Source organism: Parasteatoda tepidariorum, chromosome 7 (genome assembly GCF_982258835.1).
Source record: "Parasteatoda tepidariorum strain Cologne lab strain chromosome 7, Ptep-v5.0, whole genome shotgun sequence".
NCBI lineage: Eukaryota > Metazoa > Arthropoda > Arachnida > Araneae > Theridiidae > Parasteatoda > Parasteatoda tepidariorum.
The window spans coordinates 13158946-13179308 of NC_141761.1; the positions used below are offsets into that span (position 1 = coordinate 13158946).

General features: G+C 25.9%; 1 protein-coding gene across 13 annotated transcripts in view; it reads left to right on the top strand.

Annotated features, from left to right (window-relative positions):
• The first annotated feature begins 224 nt into the window (after positions 1 to 224).
• LOC147806859 (calcium-dependent secretion activator 1-like) overlaps positions 225 to 20363 on the top strand; it is a 65021-nt gene continuing 44882 nt past the window's right edge. For 9 of the 13 annotated variants that reach the window (XM_087167344.1, XM_087167342.1, XM_087167341.1 and 6 more), the window contains exons 1-3: positions 225 to 454; positions 2376 to 2478; positions 4432 to 4530. The gene's annotated coding sequence lies outside the window, so the exon portion shown is untranslated. Of the gene's footprint in view, positions 455 to 2375; positions 2479 to 4431; positions 4531 to 6120; positions 6241 to 16464; positions 16644 to 20363 lie in introns of those variants that run through there. The other 4 variants (XM_087167347.1, XM_087167348.1, XM_087167346.1 and 1 more) reach the window with 3 other exon arrangements.

Sequence of the window (20363 nt, forward strand, 5' to 3'; positions counted from 1 at the left end):
AAATACATATTTTCGCTGCCTCTTTTAGTACTTCTCTATACCCAAGTGTTTTGTTTTAGCCTTTCCCGCTAAAAGATTTCATTTACCAGGTTACGCTTCAAATCTCTGTCTCCCATTCCGAATTTTTCCTAAACAGTGAGAATGTCCCTTGAGGTTAAAAAACGTGTGAGCCAGTTATTTTGGGTCAGGCTGATCATGTAATTTAAAATTACAGAACTCATGTAACAGAAATAGAAGGTCAGAAACGTCCTAATCAAAACAAATAGTATACAAATTTGGCAAAAAATTTAATTTTTTGTTTTTTCAATAAGCTTCGAGAAATGAGATTAAAATGCTCTACTTTTTAAAGACTATGAAGAATGGACCTCATTTAAGAACTCCTTAGACTGCACCAAAACTATTGCTGATCAGTTATGAGATTTATCTATTTATATCATGATAACATCATATGCAGGTTTGAGTTTTTGTATTTTGAAATAAAAAAAGTTAATTTTAGAAGTAAATCATCTTTATAGATAAAGCAACAAAAACAATTAAATTACTAAAATCAACTCTTAAATATATAACATTTATGTATAGTTTTTATGTTTTGTAAATGTATTTGATTTTAACGAATCTTTCTCAAGGTCAAAGGAAAGGAAAAAGACCCTTAATACTTTTTATATTTTCTTTTTAATATAGGATGCAAGGGAAGACAATATTTGTTCAATATATGTCAACAAATAGTTCACAGCCAGTAGTACACAAATATTTATTTCACAATTTTTAAGAAATTTTTTTATAATTTTTAAAATAAATGTTTATTTTACTTTATCTATTTACCTATATTTTTCTTATTTCAAAATTTTTTTTTGTGTGTTTAAATTAGTATATTTTTATAAAAAATACTCAGAACTTTGAAATTTTTTTTAAAAGTTTTTAAATATTTTTCATAAAACTTTTTTTCAACTTTTTAGTACTTATTAGTTATTTCTTAGTGTGATCTATAATGTCATTTCATTTTTAATATATAACTGTGTTTGTTTCAGTTTTTTTCTCTTTTAATATTATGAAATGAAAAAAAGGTATTGTAGCTTTTTTTTATTATATGTATTTGACGTAATTTTTCGCAACTTTAATTTGTCTCATATGACAGGGAAAACTGTTCTTTTCTAATAAATTAGATATAGAATTTTTCTTAAATTTATTTTTCTATTTCGATCCTTATGAAACATACACTTAATTGTAAAACTTATACTTAACATTTTAATTTTATTTATTTACTTTTAGTTTTTCTTTTCTTGATATTTATAATGCATATCATTATTATTAAAAAGATTTTATTTTTCATATATTATGCACACACAAAGCCACCAGAACATCATAGTGGCCCCACTCTCTTTCTTTTTGTTATCCAGTACAAAACTTGTTGAGAATAACCAAGAAAACCTTTCAGGGGCCTCAAACTAAATAGCACATTTAAATTCAGTGCCACATAATGTAATTGATATTAAGATTTTACGCTACACACAGTGCCATCTCCTTATTAATGTGTGAAAAATTAATCATTAGATCTGAAGTTATTCAGTTTTTTATTTATTTTTTGTAAATGTTTTTCTTATTTGCAGTTGCCTAAAAAACTGCATTATATTTTCTGAGACTACTAGCTTTCAGGAATTAGGTATTAAATCTTTTTTTCTTCTTATCTAAGTGCATTAATGTGTGGATCCATGCACGCATTTTATCCAACTCCCAACACTGTTTCTTCTAGATTAGCAATTTTGTAGTATGAGTGATGAATAAAAATGTCATGATGAATAAAAGCAAAAGAAATCACAATTATTTGCTAAAAATTATAGTTTGTATTTTAAAAAGTAAAATAAAAATCACCTAAAATTTCCTAGAGTTAAAAAATTTATTGTAAGACATCCCACAAAGTCAAATTGTTTTTTTACTTTAAAGTTCATTAATAGTTTTAATCATTAAATTGTTTCATTAATAACTGTTTTAATAATATGCCAATTTGTTCTAAGTTAAAACTTGCCAGCCATTTTTCAATAATAAAAAAAATTAATTTTAAAGTGTGTCATCAATAATTTCTACAGGAATTTGTAACTAACTTCCTAGAAAATTTTTACGAATATCTTTACGAAATCTTATTTTCCAATTTTGTTTTATAGTATTTGTGGCAATAATACTTTTTTATGCTAATATGCTTGATTTGATACTATATCAATATTCTCAAACCAATTAATATTGCACCTTAGTATGTGAAAATCTGTTCACCAGTTCACACAATTATTCACAGTCTTCTTTTTGTGCATTCTCCATAGTCTTTATGCTAATATATTCTTTTACTGAATTGTTATTAAATTGTTAGTATGAATTTTTTACAGACTTATTCTGAAGCTTTGTGTGATTTTTGGAAAAATTTGTTTAAGCTAAATGAAAGAAGAAAAGAAAATAACATAATTGTTCATTCTAATCCAGTTAACAAAGGTATTAATTCCCTTATTATTTTAAATATTATAACGGGAGAGTAGGGGGGAAACTGGGTACCTTGATTGTGTCAAAATTAATTCTGTTTTTCAGTGGGCAAACTCTGAATTACACGTCACTTGTCAAAAAGATGCACCTATCATATTGTTGGTGATTAATTCAATGCATCTGTGTAGATAAACTTGTTTTTCTGTATCAACTTTAATGTTCTTTTGTTTTTAAATCTAGCGTTATTACAATTATTTTTAGTACAGCTTAATAAACGTAATTACAAACGATTCATAACAAACAATATGGTTCATTAGTATCACTCTTCAGTAGAACCTTTACTCTTGGGGGTTAGACAGGGTAACACCCAATCTTTCCCTACGCTGAGACCATGAAAGCTACAAAACATTGAAGGAAGAAAATAACTGCATTCAAGATTGAACAAAAGTTTCATGGAACAAAGTTTATTGCTTCTATTTTCATATTTTGTGTAGTTTTTGAAGACAGCAGAATTGTAGTTTATGCTTTGATATAAAAAATTCTCTGCAATTTTCTTTTAAAAAAATGCTATAGTTTTCGTAATGAATTTTGGTCAGACCCCTAGATGTTTTGTCCCCCTCCCTTGAGTACAGTCTTGACTACATCACATGTAAATTGCCTGCATAATTTCAGTAAATTTCCTTATAAAATGAAAATGTCTGCTACTTTTTCATTGAAATTCTAGCTTTTCTAAATTTCCCATAGAGTTAGCATTTATTCCTGGTCTTATTAATGGGATGATTTGACTTTTTCTAGAAAAAAATAATTTATAACAAAAGTTATATATGTGTGACTTTTCATGACTGTTGTCTTGTACAAAACTAAACAAGGGATATCTGACAGCTTCTATGTTGAGCAGATCAACTCCAACACCCTTTAAATCTTAGCTAAACGATCTTTCCCCACTTTTCCTTACATCTGAGAATGAAAGACTATGATGTTGAACTAAATTTATGTATTATCTTTTTAATTATCCTTTTTTTAATAAACTTTTATAATTTAATAATATCTCACTGCCATGTATATTTTTTCCATAAAATTTTAATTCTCTATTTTGGTTGTGTTTTGTGGATAAATTTACAAATTAAGTCATTGAAATGTAACATCACAAAATTACTTATGTATGATCTTTTGTGATGACTACTTGTTGTCATTCTATAATCTGGTCACTATAAAACAAAGATGGCAAACCTACGACACTCGTGGCACTAGGTTTTCAGATGTAATGGTTTTGCACAACAAGTATACTATAAATTATTTTATTTGCTTACATTTACTGTAAAACGTTTTTAAAAAATCTCTAAGACTGACAACAGCAAAGGTAGATTCAGAAACGAGCATTATTGTGTGCATAAGTTAATATGCATTTATTTTATGATCTTTTGTCTATTTTAACTAGAATTCTTAAAATTTATATCTGAATGTGCTTTAAAAAATCACAAGTTCTCTGAGTTGTTACAGGAAATAGAATCTCAATAGGACAAACTTTTTACGTTGTATACAGTTTCTTCTCAAATTTGAAGAACTTTTAGATGAAATTTGATTTTTCATACCAAAAAAAGAATTTACTTAATTTATGGGTTCAATTTAACTGTGTGATTTCATGTGTTTTTTACATTTGCAGCACTATCAGCAGATTTAAATTAGAAATTGAGAAGAAAAGTTTAAACTGAAAATATGTTGTTTGAGATCCCTGAAGTGCAAACTTGATATATATTCCTGAAAAGAATAGCGAGTTTCGCTGATTTATCTTCTAAAGGCAGAAAAATATTTTTACGAGCTGTTTGGATATTACAAAATTCTGATGAAATATTATCAAAGCTATTTTCTATTTTCTCTATTTTGTAAATTTTAGAAAACATAAAAGTTTTGCTTTAAGATCTCCCTTTGCTAAAATGAATAATCACAAAATGTCACTTTTTTTAGTGGTTTGATATTTCGGAAAGGAAACTGGCAGAATGGTCTTGGTTAAGCATTAGAAGAACTTGAGAATGCAGATTTGAAGAATTGAACACAAAAAATAGGGTAATTTAATCCTTAGAAAATTGAATATTTTCATACTTGTTTTTAATGTGATATTATATATTTATTTATAATGTAATATAAATGCATTTTGAAATGTAATAAGTGCATTAAGTTCTTAAATTGAATTGAACAAAATTTTTTTAGAAACTGGAAGAAAATAAAGGCAGATTAAAATAATATTTTCAGTTGTATTGATGAGTAGTATATGGGGGGGGGGGGCTACAGGACACTTTGCCCCTTCCTCATATACTACTATTAATTTCCTATTTTTATATTAAAAAAATTTAAAATATACCTATATTTTGAATTTTTATATGAAATATTAAACAAAATCAGCATATTTAAAAATTATTATTTTTTATATTAATAATTTTTATTTTATTAATAATCCTGTATTTTATATGACTTTAGTAATCAAAATTCTTATTTTTATAGTAATAATCCCTCATTTTTTTATGACTTTAGTAATAATCCCTTATTAATAAAATTTAAAATATCGTTTTTTATTTTACATGCAAATCATAATCGTAATATTTATTTTTACCTTTAAAATCAAAAATATATTTTCCACTATTAATTTTTCTTATAGCTTTATCAGATAATTCCCCTTGACATTTCGAGAGATAAAAATCTTTCTCATCATTGTCTACTTCTAATCTAGCTACAATAGAGTCACCGTATTTTGTATTTATTTTTCTCAGCGATATTAAATTATATTTACCTATCTCGAGTTCATTTAATTTGTATGTTTCAGGAAATCGTTTGAGGTCATTGAATTCTTCCATTTATTTAGAAACATTTTTTGCAATATAATTTCTGTAATACATACACTTGTATAACGAACATCCAGGTCCTAAAATTTTAGTACATTTAGGTACATCAATGTCAATAGATGGTATATTCAATTCATCTAATATCTCTTTTTCTAAAATACCTCCTTTATAAGCAAATGTACCACCATATAGTTGATATAGGTTATTTATATAATTTTTTACGTCTTGATGATTTATCCATAAACTATTCTTATTTCTATTAAATCTTAATCCGTGTACTTCTGAAGTGCATTTACGTACAATCTTCAATTCTTGATCATTCAATTCACAATTGGGTGTAAATACGCCAATATATTTCCACACAATCGTTGTTTAAAAAATTCATATTCAAATCTTTAATAGTATCATTTAGAATAATTCTATAAAAATCTTCAATTTCCATCACATATTCAGTTTGCTTCATATTATTTCTTTGGCCAAACTTAACCCATAAAGAATTTAAACTTATTTTAGCTATGAATCTCAAACCTGGATTTTCTTCAATTTTTATCTAATTTAATATTTAATTTTTCCTCAACTACTTTTCTATACTCTTCTTCATTTTTGAAATTATTTTTCCACTTATCACAAGTTTCTAATTTTATTTTTAAAAACATCTTGACATATTTTCTAAATAGTTTATTCGATTTATTTTCGAAATGCCACACTTCATAAATATTCAATATTTTATATCCTTTTTTAACAGCTAATCTGATCTCATCAGTAGTCCAAGTTCCAATAATGCATCGATCGCAATCACCGTGTTTACATTCCGAATTTCTTATTTCATGACACATTTCGCATTTCTTCTTTTCTAAAGTTGTTTTAAAATGATTGCATTTTATTGTTTCAGAGCAAGTTCTGCATAGTGAAAATATTAATTTTTCTGCTTTATAAGGTAATACTGGATGATATAATTTTCTGGGTGGAAGTACTTTACATTTTATCAATCCATACCAACTTTCATTGTATTTTTTAGGATTAAATACTTTGATAGGATGACCTTTTGGATAGTTATCAAAATAATTTACAGTTGGATATAAAGAACATACGTCAATATATCTGCCTTTTTCATTACTTTTCATTTCATATTTTAATTTGGTAGGTTCACATCTTCCACCATAAAAAGCATCTCTAGGATTTAAAGGTTCTATAAAATCTCTCTTCCATTCCTTTTTCATGTATTGTTTCATATCCTTATTATTATCAAAATCACACTCCCAGATATTTACCAATTCATAACCTGCTTTAATTATTTTTTTATTGATCTTCTTAGTTTGTTTATATAAATCTTCCATAAGCATTTGATTAACAGTGTTTACTTGTGTTCTAGTGAAACATTTGTTACAGCCATGCCAGAAACATCCATTAAATTGAAATACTGTATTTTTATAAAATCCATCTACCTTATAATATTTTTCACCTAATTGCAATTTTTTCTCTCCTCCATTCAAAGCATGACATATATTAATATTTTCCTTTTTTGATATGTAATCTAACCAAGCTATTGATTTTTTACTGTACTGATCTTTTTGAATGACATTTTCATCATAAGCTATTGTGTTTTCTTTCAAGAATTTATCTCTGTAAATGGCCATACATAGACCAGCTGAAGTTACATATTTTAACGGATCTACATTCACAGTTTCTAAGAATAATCTTCTTAATTCTAAACAACCTTTTCTTAAAATATCTATATCAGATCTGCAGTATTTTATAAATTCCTTTTGAAAATCAAAGGTTTCATGTTTAATGGAATCATACTATTTATCAAATTTTTTCCTGTCTTCATCAATCATATAATTATATCCATAGTAATATTTATCTGGATATTTACCAATATAATTTTGATTCTTTTGTTTGTTGAATAAATGAGGAAAATGACCCTTGGCCAGTTCATTTAAATTGAATGTTTTTGGAAATTTCTTGAGTGCACACATTGTAAAATTAATAGAATCAATAAACCTTATATTATACTCATCAGCTTTCATATATGCTAACTTATTTCCTTGATAAATTGTGAATATTTTTATATGTTTTTTAAAACAATACTTAGCTAAAAATTGAAAATCAAATCCTTTTCCATAATGAGCTATAACTGTATATCCAATGTGTTCCTCTCTAAATAACCATTCACAAAAATCGTTTTCATTTTTAAATTCTGTTTCGTTTCCATGAAAATCATGACATATAACTAGATTCACTTCATGAATTCCTGTATCTTGCTTGGTTTCAGCATCAAAAAATAAGTATTTTTCTGTATAATCCGATTTACATTGCGTGCACCATTGTTTTTTAATACATTTATTTTTTACACAATTATCTTTACATACACCTCCTTTACTTTTTTCATTTTTCATGAAACACTCATGACCTTTAGTGACCCACTCCCAACAATTATTGCGACGATATTCACCACATATATGTTTACCAGGGTCTCTTTCAAACCTTTTAATATTTCTTTTACATTTTAAACATTTCCATAAAACTTTACAAACACTAGGTTTCTTTGGAAATTCTTTTTTATGATTATCAAAACAATCTTCTCCTTTAAATTTATACATTTTTTACAAAATATTTCCTATCCTTCACAATCAGATTCTTTAACAAAACATCTATCACATTTTAAAGGGCATTTATGTTGATCTGAACGTTTATAGCCCACTTTACAATAATTACAATAATTATTCTTACCTAAAAATCCTGTCATTGATGTAATGACATCGAAATGATTTCTATTCTTATATATAAAAATACATGTTGATTTATAATCACCATTATATATAATTTCATTACCATTTTCTCTGCAAACTATATTGATCTGAATGTCTAAAAAATTTTCAAATATTTTAACTTCTTCTAAACTGCACACTTCTAAAGGAATTTTGCATATATCATGTAATTTTATAGCTAATGTTTTTTGTAAAACACGACCTTTTTTAATATAAATTATATCATTGCTTGATAATTTTTCAGTACATAATTTGTCACTTAACAGTTCAGGATTTTGGATAGCTAAAGCTGTTACAATTGATCTAGCCAAACATATATTATCATAATTTTTTATTTGACAAATGCTTTTCTTTTTTTGCTGGATCTGTTTCAGAATACATTTTTAAAGCCTTGTGTCTACCACCGTGAGGTAATTCGATGACATTAAAATCAAATATACACTCTGTTATATCGAGTTCTTTATATTCAATTTGGTTGGATAATTTATCAATGTATTCATTAAAAGCAGTTTTAGTTGACATCATTTTATCATGAAAAGGTACATTTAATTTGGGATTATGTATAATTACATCTACTTTTCCTATAATATTTCCAATAGCCCTTTTAAATATATTTCTTAAAATATTATAGTATTGTTCAGGTAAAATTTTAGATCCTACCACTCTATATTGTTTTCTATAAATTTTATATTTTTTTAATATATTGACCTCTGAATTCAATAATTTTATAATCTGGTTTAAAGAAATTTTTAAGATTTACCTCTACTTTTACCTTATCTTTTATTTTTTGAGGCCTATACAAAGCATTTAAATTAGTTTCAGTTAAAATATTTTTTCTGCTTTCGGTATAAATTTACCATCTTTATATTTTAAATTATAAGAATCAAAAACTTTTTTTAATTCATTTCTTTGTTTAGGATATTTATTAAATAGTTTAGTTTTGCTTTCCATATAATAAGAAGCATCTAATCCTAAATAATCTGATAAAACAGATTTATAATTTCCTGTACTTTTGATATATGAAACTATTGATTCAATGATATTTGATTTTAATCTCTTATCAGTCAGGACAGGAATTTTAAGTTTAGTTATCAATTCTCTTAGTTTTTTAATACTGAAAGTTGAGAGTACATTACTCAAGTGTTTGAACTCCTTTGCCATGTTACTCATTCATAAGGAAGAAAATTTATGAATGCTTATTATCCAATTCTTTCGTACGTTTTATATGAAGATTACTTTTAAAATGCTGTTGTTTATGTGAATAAGTATAATTTTCCCCACATTTGCTTTCATAATATGTATATTTTCTTTTGAGATCACAATTTATACATCTTTTAAATAAATATTTTTTAAATTTGTAAAATTCGTCAGCTGATTTCAAAGTCTTACAATCACAACAAAATTTCTCTTCCATTTATTAGAAAACTTTTTTTTAAATATTTTCTGCAGTTCAATCTCATAGTCTTTAAGAAACGAATTCCAAATTTCATCATAAATGTTTTGCTTTTTAGGACTACCTAACTTAATATGGTTAGAAATATTATAATATTCACATGTCTTTTTCATAAAATATTTATAATTTAAACTCTTTTTAAAATACATATAATCTAAAAATTTTAAAAACATTTCATCTGCTTCAACTGTAAAAATCAAGTTCAATTTTCTTTTTAACTTTTTAAAAAAACTAATTCTAGATGTGTAACTCTGTTTTAAAAAAATATCAAAATCATTTGAATCATAAAATTTTTTTTCTTCTTCCTTATCAAATGTAATTTTTAAATTTGAAAGGCTATTCCTTTTAATCTGATTAAATATTTCTAAATAATGACTTTCCATTTATTTACATAATAATAATTAAAACATTTTGAAACTTATCAGAGTGATGAAAATCGAAGAAACTTTTTTCATGCCACTTTGCGGTAAAAATTGACCGCTTCGTGGGATTCTGACCGGAGAGTGGTGTGATTTTTTTATCTGATAATAATCTCCTTTATAAGCCACGTTGCTGAAAACATCTTTAGTTACGAAAAAAAATGGCAGGTCAAAGTTATGCCTCCAATATCCATGCTCCTTCATCGTCAGAATTTATAAAAATTATGCAGGATATTCTTACTGAAACTACTGGTTCTTCTTTAAAAGATATTTGTTAGAAGAAAGATAAATTTTATTATTTGGTGATTTTAAAAATACTGGATAGAGTATTTAAATAAAAAAAAACTGGTAAAATTTTATATTAATAATTGAAAAAATAATATATGAAATTAGAGATTATAAATGGATATAGATAATAAGATTAATTTATAAAAATGTTTCGTAATAAAATGACTTCTTTAAAAGATATTTGTTATGAGCAAATTAAAGATAGTTATTATTATGGATTGTTTGGAGATTTTAAATTAATAATAGATAAAAATACTGGATATTTCAATGCTTCTAAGCTATGTAAATCAGGAGGTAAAAGATTTAAAAAGTGGTTAGAAAATAAAGAATCTAAAGAGTTAATTTTATATTTAGCTAAAATCCTAGAAGGCCCGAATTCGGGCCCTCTAGAAAGTTCATTATTTTATGAAATTAAAGGTAGAAATGTAACTGAATTAAAATATAATGGGACTTATGTTTCTAAGGATTTAATTACAAATATAGCTTGTTGGATTTCACCTGAATTTTCTAAAAAAGTAAACGATGTTGTAATTAATTATTATGCTAATGAATTAAATGAAAAATATAAAAATGATAATGATAAACTTCAAATGAAATTAGATATTATAAAAATTAAACTGAATGACTTAAAAATAAAAAATGAAAAATATAAAGAAGACGTAGCACCTAAAACATCTCAACCTAGAAAATTAAACATGTTTACAATAATAGAAAAGAATAAAAATGATTCTGATTATCATTATTATGTTATTAGATGTCAAAGAGGTTTATATAATAAAACTATACGAGATTTAAAATTTAGATATCCTAATTTAAAAATAGCTCATGAAATTCAATATAATCCGAGTGCTATTAATTTATTTAACAGAATAAAAGAAAATATTTCTTATATAGAAACTAAATTTAATCATTTAAAATTAAAAGATTATGATATGGAGAGATTTAAAAAGGATATAAACAAATTAATTCCGAAATTAGATTAGACGATCAACTTAGTTCTTCCAACTTAGACTATATCACTTTTATTTATCCAACTATTTGACTAACACTTTATTACCTTTCTTTCTTATTATTTTTTCAATTTTAAATATTTCTTTAGTATATTTAACCAATTCTTTTTCATAATAAGTTCCTTTTATTTCTTCCCCATTTAAATCTTTAACTCTATAAGTTATAGGATCTGTTTTCAAAACTTCAGATATTATAAAAATTTCTTCTGTAAATGTAGGGTGATAACCTCTCGTAAACGTTTCTTTGTATTTTGAAAATTATTACTTTATCACTTATTTCAAATTTTGGTTTCTTAATCACTTTAGGAACATACAAATTATTATAGACTAAACTTTTATTTTCTGGTTGACTTGCTTCTGATGGTGTCATTTTGATAGATCTATGATAAGAATGATTATAATTATAAATTAATTTATCTAGTACTTCTAAGTATTTATTTTTATTATTTGCAGCCATATATTTTCTTATTTTTCCATTTATTGTACGATTAAATCTTTCAAATACAGAACACTTTATTACAACATTTTCAGTTGTAAACCAGTGAATATTATTATCTTTGAATAATTTTTGAGTATCTTTATTAGTAAATTCTGTACCTTTATCTGTTTGAATTTTTTCTGGAATTCTTTCTTTAAAAATGAGTTGAAAGGCTTTCGCTACTTCTTTACCTGTTTTTCTTTTAATAGGAACACACCAAGCATATTTACTAAAAATATCTATAACTGTTAAAATGTAATTCACTCCATTATTATATTTACTGAAAGGTTTTATAAACAATAAATCCGCTTGCCATTGATCATCAATATGAGATGCATATATTCGTCTTTTAAATTCTCTAATGAGACGTTTATATCTAGTGTAAACAACTTGTCCATGTAAAAAAGTTGTTATTTCTTTTTGAGATAAACCTGTTTTTCTTTTTAATTCATTCATTCCACAATAGCCAGTTTCAGGATCATAATATACATGTTCTAGAGCGTCGTTTTTTTAAAAAAAGAACTCTTTTTAGACCCACAAACTTCACATATTCCTTTCATCATAGATCTTCCATTTTTAGAAGTTACTTCATGAGCATTTTTAGTATTTGTAAAATTTTTACATTTTAGACAATATATAGCTCCCATACCAAATGTTCTTTTAGCTTTGATAATAGGTTTAACAATTCCTCTTTCTATTCTTTCACGAATGGTAGGATTTGGAATTGCATCTAACTCATTTATCATATTTGTATCACATACTTCATTTCTAGTTTTTGTATCTTTGTTTTTTAAATAACAAACATCGTGTCTGTATGCAGCTTCATCTACTTTTTTATAGGTTTTGACCATTCTTTGTATGTTAAATCATCATTCAATCTCTTTTTTCCTCGTAGTAATTGGGTTCCAGGACCTGTAAAATTATGACCTGGTAAAAGCATTTCAAAGGGTAAATTGTTAATAGCTTTATTAATTACACCCTTTCCTGTTTTACACTTGCAACTCTTTTTATTACACATTTATTTAGATGTAAAAATTATTTGTTGACATACTTGTAACCATTTAATTGAGACTTCTTTATATATCTTTCTATAGGAAAATATTGTAAATTTTGAATATATTCAACTTCCCTCATATATACTTCTTGTTCAGTCACATTGCTTGGTTTCAACAAATTTAATAGTTGTTTATAGAACTTAAAGGCTTGTTTATATTCACTTTTTTTAGCTGAAATCTTCAAAGATCTATCTATTATTTCAATTACACCAGCTGTTAAACTCAAGGCTGATAAGGGTAGAAAAACGAAACTTATTAAGCCAGAAGCACTAAATAAGAACTTTCCTACTGATAACGATAAACTCAATTTATTCATCAATTGATAAGATTTCCTGTATATATAAATTCTTTTTTCAAGATATTCTTCCATTTATATAGGATGAAATGTTTTATCTCGATATCTCATTTCAGGATTCACTAAATCCAATATTAAAAAATCATATGGTTTTACGATGTACTTTCTATACATTTTATTAAATTCTTCTTTAGTTAATCGACCATCTATTTCTCTTATTATTTGTCGAATTTCTTTTTGTTTCATCTCAAAAGGTATAAAGTAGTCACTATTACTTCTTATTGTTATAGGTATTTTATAATAATACTGACTTAAATAAATAATAGAAGCATTTTTCTTTCTTCCTCGAATAAAAAATTCTTCAATAGAATATTGATCTTTTTCACAGATACAATCATCAAATACAACTAAATTCATATAGGAAGTATCCAAGTCATCTACGGTAATAAAATCCTCTAGTTTGGAAGAAAACAAAACTTGATCTTCTTTAAATTTCTTATATTCTTTCAAATCTTTTTTTTTATTCTTTAAGCCTTTACATTTTTGAATATCTTCTAATTCTACATCATGAAATTGAGTATATTTTTCTTGTAATTTTACGTATTTAGATTCACATATATCTTTTGCACACACGTAAAGTCTGTCAAAGTGTAAATAGTCATATATTAAATTAACTAATAAAGTTGATTTTCCGCACTTTGAGGGACCATTTATAATTAATCTAAAAGTATGAGTAGGTAGTAAAGGATGTTGATTTGGATCTTGAAATTCATTAGGTTCATTATAATCTCTTATTATAATTTTAGGATACATTTATTTCCTATAAAATTTTACTGCAAGTAGAAAATAATCTACTGCGAGTAAAAACTATTATTAAAACAAAAATTTTTTTAATATATTATTTTTTTAAATAATTTATTCTTTTAATGGTTCATATAGCGATACTCGTGTATTATGACAAATTTCAGCAAGAAGTATACAAACTATCCTTTCTTTGTTTGAATTATAAAATTCTTCTGGTAATATATTGTTTTTATTTTTTATTAAAAGACAGAAATCTATTTTAGAAGCAAATTCTATTACAAAATCTTTATCAATATCTTGATATTGTATAATATAATCCCAATTTACATAATCTTGAAATCTTCTTGTAAGGTTCATTGATAATTTTTGATATCTAGATGCAACATTCATATTTAAACTTTCATAATACTTTTCTATAAATTTTAAATCCAATCTTTGGAATCTTGATATTTCATACCAAGTCACTTTATCTAAATGTCTCTCAGTAAAACGGATAGATAAGGTTTGATATCTACATATTTTTTCCCAATCTACATCAGAGGCATGTTTTTCAATAAAAGGTTCATTGAGTTTTTGATATTGAGAAATAATATACCAATCATCTGGTTGTGCATGCTGTTCTATTAACCTTTCAGACAATTCAGAATATTGAAACACATATTCCCATTTTAAATAATCTGCTAAACTTATAATTACATCTTCTGAAAGTTTCTTTCTAGAAAAGTCATCCCAATTTATTTCATTTGCCATTTATTAAGAAGAAAATTTTATCTTTTCAATGTGTAAATAAGGCTTTAATTTACAGCCTCCTCCTGTTAGCACTGATAATGTTAAAACTTTATTTAACTTTCCATACGCAAACATAGTTATTGCATCTTCATTAACATTTATCTCTTTATCAAGAAGTACTTCTTTCACTTTTTCTAAACGTATTTTAGGCTTTTCCCCTACTTTATCACAGGCTAAAAAAATTTTAATTTTCACATACATGTTTTGTGATAATTTTAATTTTGAATCTAAAAGTTTTGAACTAGTTTCGTTGAATTTAAAAGTCTTGTAACCCACACCTGTAAACTGAACAAGTCTATCTGTGGTAGCGCAAAAAGTTTTCTTATCAACGTAATATTTATTAGCAACGTCAGTATCATTTGTGGGCCATTTTACACTCGATATTCTTTGGTTGTGAGCATAATAATTTCTATTAACTTTATCCCACAGTATACAATAATAATCAAGATGTTTTTTGGTAACAGCATCGCCTTCTTTTTCAGGTTCTTTTACATTTGATATGATTTTATTTTTAGCATCAAAATTATTTTCATCATGTATTAAACTTTTGTCTTTTAATTCATCAACATATATTTTAGTTGAAGCATCATTGCCCTCTAGAGGAATTGCTATATTTCTAATACATTTATGTTTAGCATTAAAATAACTGTTATTACGAATCAAACACTTATTTTTTAAATCATCTACATATTTTTTAGTTGAGGAATCATTATCTTCTTGAGGATGTAAAACATTTTTTAAAAGTTTACTTTCCATACCATAATTACCATCATTCGTTAATTTAAATCCTACACCTGGTGGTCCTAAAGGTCCTTCTTTTATTTCATCATCGTAAAGTGGATAATAAGCAGTCATTTATTGGGATTAAGTTTTCAGAGTTTTAATCATTTTTATATCTTGAGTTGACATATTCAAGGAGCATTTGTTTCTTTCTTTCAAAATAAAGTAAAAAACACAATTTTTAGTAGTATTATTTCTCAATCTCCAATTGAGTTCAATCATTAAATTACTTAAGTTGGTATAATTTTCATGGTTTGCCAAGTTGAAGCAAATTATAGGATACTTACTGAAATTTGAATAGTTTATCATACAACCTGTTTCAGAATTTATATTATTCATTCCTGATTCTAAAAGAGCATAATATAATCGATTATAATCATTTTTATTAAAGTCCATCATATAACTTACTGTGGGAACTTTAATGTTATTAATCATTAACCAACGTTCTATCATATCCAAGTGATCAAACATCATGTTATTTTGATTCATGTTTTCATTTCTTTCATCATATTGAGGCATGACATATAAACTCAAAACTTCATCAGATGTAGCCGGAATAGAATAAGACCCACTGGCATTTTTATAAAATACATTTGATTTGATAATGTTATAATGATCCCAATTTATTTCTATAGGAGTATTTGATAATTTTAATTCATTGAATGTTACAGATGCTGAATTTTTAAATCTAACATAAGGTAACCAAAGTGATAAATCTTCAACAAGGACCTTAAAATCTGGATTTTGAATATCTGTATACAGCATGTTTTTACTTTCATTTCTTTGAATTTCTATTTTAACTTGGAAACCTGTCATTACTTTTTTATATTCGTTAAAGAAATCAAATATATATTTTAAAGGAATCCATATTTTTACTGTTTGACTATTTTTAGTAAATTTGCATCTTTTTGAAAATCCTTCATTAAAACTTTCATTTAGTTTAAGGTTTTTTTAAAAAAATATGTTATTTTGGTAGTGTCTACGAGTTCCATTGTATTTCAAATCCTTTCTATCTGCAGAATCAGCTGTATCTACATAAAAGAACATGTTAGTAGCATCTGATGTTGAGTAATCAGGGGTGAAGTGTATCATCCCTAATACTTGATTCATAATGGCTTTATAATTTATAGTGGATTCAACTTCAGTATTTCCTATAGTCAGCCTGTTTGAATTTACGAGACCTCCTCCATTCACTAGGGTAACATTTTCATTACTTATTGCTCCCCCATCTCCTTTTACAATTTTTAATTCTTGTTGCAGATATCCTGCAGAATATAAAATATTAGCATTTGTATCATTGATAAAGAAATTAAATGTAGCATTTTCATGAAGATTATTTCTATCTCTATTTTCACTTTTTATTTCCCTATATTCAAAACTTTCAACGTCGTTATTATAATAATAACTAGTGTCTTTCAAATTGTAAATTTTATCCATTTATTTAGGAATAAAAATTTTCAATCCAGCTCCAAGTTTCTTATTTTTGGAAAATATTTCATTCAATTTTTCTCTCACAAATTCTTTAGATTTTTCTTCTACAACTGGACTTATAAAGACTGAAAAGAAGCCTCTTCCTTGTATTTTTTTACTCTTTCTGTACAATCTATGTTTATTCATTTATTTAGCAATAAATTTGTACTGTACTTCTTGTTTATTTAAATCAATTAGTTCACCTCTATGATTTGTAATTCTCATTCTAATTCGATTTATAGAATCAGATTTAACGGGAAAAAATATCAGTTTATCAAAATCTTTAAAATATAAACTTCCAGGTGGATTTGAAGATGTGAAAGAATAAATGACTTGAGATTGAAACTGATTTATATAAGCACCATTCACTATATCACAGTGAATATAAATATTATCATTACCATTAGCTATATCAGCAATAAATTTACCTTCTTGCTCTTGCTCTTCATATATTTTAGGTTCGAATCCTAAAATTTTGTACGATTCACTTTTAGTTAAATCAATTTTATAATTCTTTTTAAGTTTAATACTAAATCTTTATCTTTCTTCGATTATTCCAAATAATATAGGTGGATCATTTCCAAAGAATTTGACCATATATCGATTCAAACCTCTTATATTGTAATGACCATTTGGAATAATAAAATCTTCCCATTTGGCTCCGTCAAAGTATGAAAATTTATTGTTTTTCTCCGTAATATTATTCCATGAAATATACATTGAAAGAGAGTGAAGAGCTATCTCTGTAAAATGAAAAGGTCTCGAATACTCAATGGTGAAATCTTCAGATTTATTTACGTTTTTTGAATCTAAAATAATATACTTCATTTATAAAGAACAATTTTTTCATTATAATCACTAGGCTCTTGTGTAAATGAATATAAGACATCGATAGGAGATTTATTTTTATTTCTTTCAGTTATATATTTCATGCAGTAAAAACCACATTTTACAGAACTGGGGCTTTGTAAGACATTATTGTTATAACGTATTTCTTTTTTTGAAGTATTTAAATAATTTTGTATATTTTAAGGAAGAAAATCCTTTTTTATTTTCATAGTGTTATATTCATATTCTCCAAAAGGATCAAAGTATTCTATAAAAGAGTATTTAGGATCGTTATAATAACAAACCCAATGAGTGCCAGGACCTGTAGAAATATCTAAAATACCGTTTTCAAATTTTTTAATTTGTTTTGGTAATAAATCTGAAGTAAACACACCTCTGAAACCTTTTTCACCTTTCATGTTATTTTCAATCATTTCGTTGAATATTCCCAGGGTTGATAGACTCCCTTTCCACAAGGTTTTTTTTTTTTTTTTACCTGATCCAGAAATTTTGTCCAACACTTGTTTAGTACCCCAACCAGCTGCACCACTAGCTGCTTCTAATGCTAAAGTAGAAAGTAAAGGCACGAAAAATGGTAAAAACACTCCAATCTTTTTCAGTTGAGTCTTTGATATTTTAATTCTTTTACTTTTATCAATTTGGTTAATTAGCGTAACTGTTAAATGTAAATCAAAGTTGAGTGTTTTACTTTTATCTATTTGTAAACTAACTTCTTCACCACTTTTATAAGCTGATTTCAATTTAGAAATCTGACTTTCGCTCAAGTATACTTTTTTTACAATCATTTATTTACTAAGAAATTTCTTATAGTATTCCTTTACCTGATCGTTTGTCATAGTTCCCTCTCTTAATAGTGAATCCAACAAATCAACAGTTTTATTATACAATTTTTTACTTTTAGAACCTTTACAAATTTTATCTGTCAAATCAGCTAAAATTTTCAATTTATCTTCTAAACCTTTTCCTGTGTAATATCTACCTTTTTAATAGCTGATAAAGCATCTATATATATTTTCATCATACTCATCTTATTATCAGCAATGTCAATCTTTTTTTGATATTCAACTTTCTTTTCTTTAGTTGCAAATTTTTTTTTTTACTTTCATTTCCTTTCTCTCTTTTAAATTTATCTCTGTATTCTTTAGCCCTATAAATAACTTCATCAGTTTTATTCCACATTATTGAAGGTAATTCAAATTCTAATTCTTCTAGAACAGTTTTATCCACATCTCTGTCTATATCTATTTTTAAAAACATCCTTCTTGCATTATTCAGTATAATCTTCCTCTGACTGATTCTCTATCTGTGGTAAAGTTTTATTGAAGTCATTCATAGTTAAAGATAAATCATCGACAGCATTTTTTATACCCATCAAATGTTGTTGTCTAGATGTTTTTAGTTTTTCCATTTGATGAAGTACAGGTTTGTGAAATTCTGCCAATGATTTCTGTATTCCTATATCTACTTCTAATTTCATTTCATTATTTTTTCGAATTTCTGCTTGTAATTTAACCAACTTTATATCATTTTTCAATTGCTCTACCAACTTTTTATTTCTCTCTTCTTCGACTTTATCCATTTATAGGTAGTAAAAATAACTGTAAGGCTTTTTTGCCTAAAAAAGGTATTCTAAAAATGTTTCTTAATAAATGGATAAGATTACAGTGATCCTAAACATTCAGGGATTTATTTTTCCCAATCGTAAGATTGTAAGAGAGATAAGATGGGTTCATTTAAATTTACCAATCGGTGAATATATTGGCGTATTTACACCTAATTGAAATTTTGATTAAAGGATTCAAAATAAAGAAGTTCTATAGTTGCAGAAACTCTTTATTATTATTTAATAACAAATGTGTAGTATATTGCACATTTGCAACATCATGAGTATGCTAAACATATTCTGTGGAATTCAATTTGCATGAAAACTATGGAAGCAGCTCTTATTCTTTGTGAGGTAACACCCACATTTAAAATTCCTAATTGAGGCCCGAAGACCATATATTGGACACTAGATGAACATTTTCAAATTCAAAAGGATTGATTCAAACAGGATACATAATGAACGAAACAATTGTTTCATTTACATTCAAATGCATATCATAGGTATTGAAATCAGTGTTATAAATTTACAACTGCATAAAATGAACGGTTGAAAACTTTAAAATGCTTTCAAATATAATTGAAATAAGCTATGTTAGGCCAGAAACTGTAATCGCCTTATAACTAATAGATAATAAGTTGAGTGTCTACTGATAGGGACAGCTTTTTGTTCTATCTTACGTCAAATACGCTGCAATTTATTGTTAACTAACTGATGATCAGTCAAGATCAGGACATACTTCCTTTATATTCTATTGAAAGTAGAATTTCTTAAAATTTTTGAATTATCATTGATAAAAGTAATGTTAATCTAGAGGGTCTGATTCAGTAGCCATTTCAGCATTCTTGCTCTTAATTCACACAATGAAAAAATTATTTGAAGATATTATGAAATTGTAGGTTTGATGAAAAAATCCTTCCATCTCAATTGTTGAAGGGATTGATTGACTTTGACAAGAAAAACTGTTAGAAATTAGATATAATAAATATAAATTCA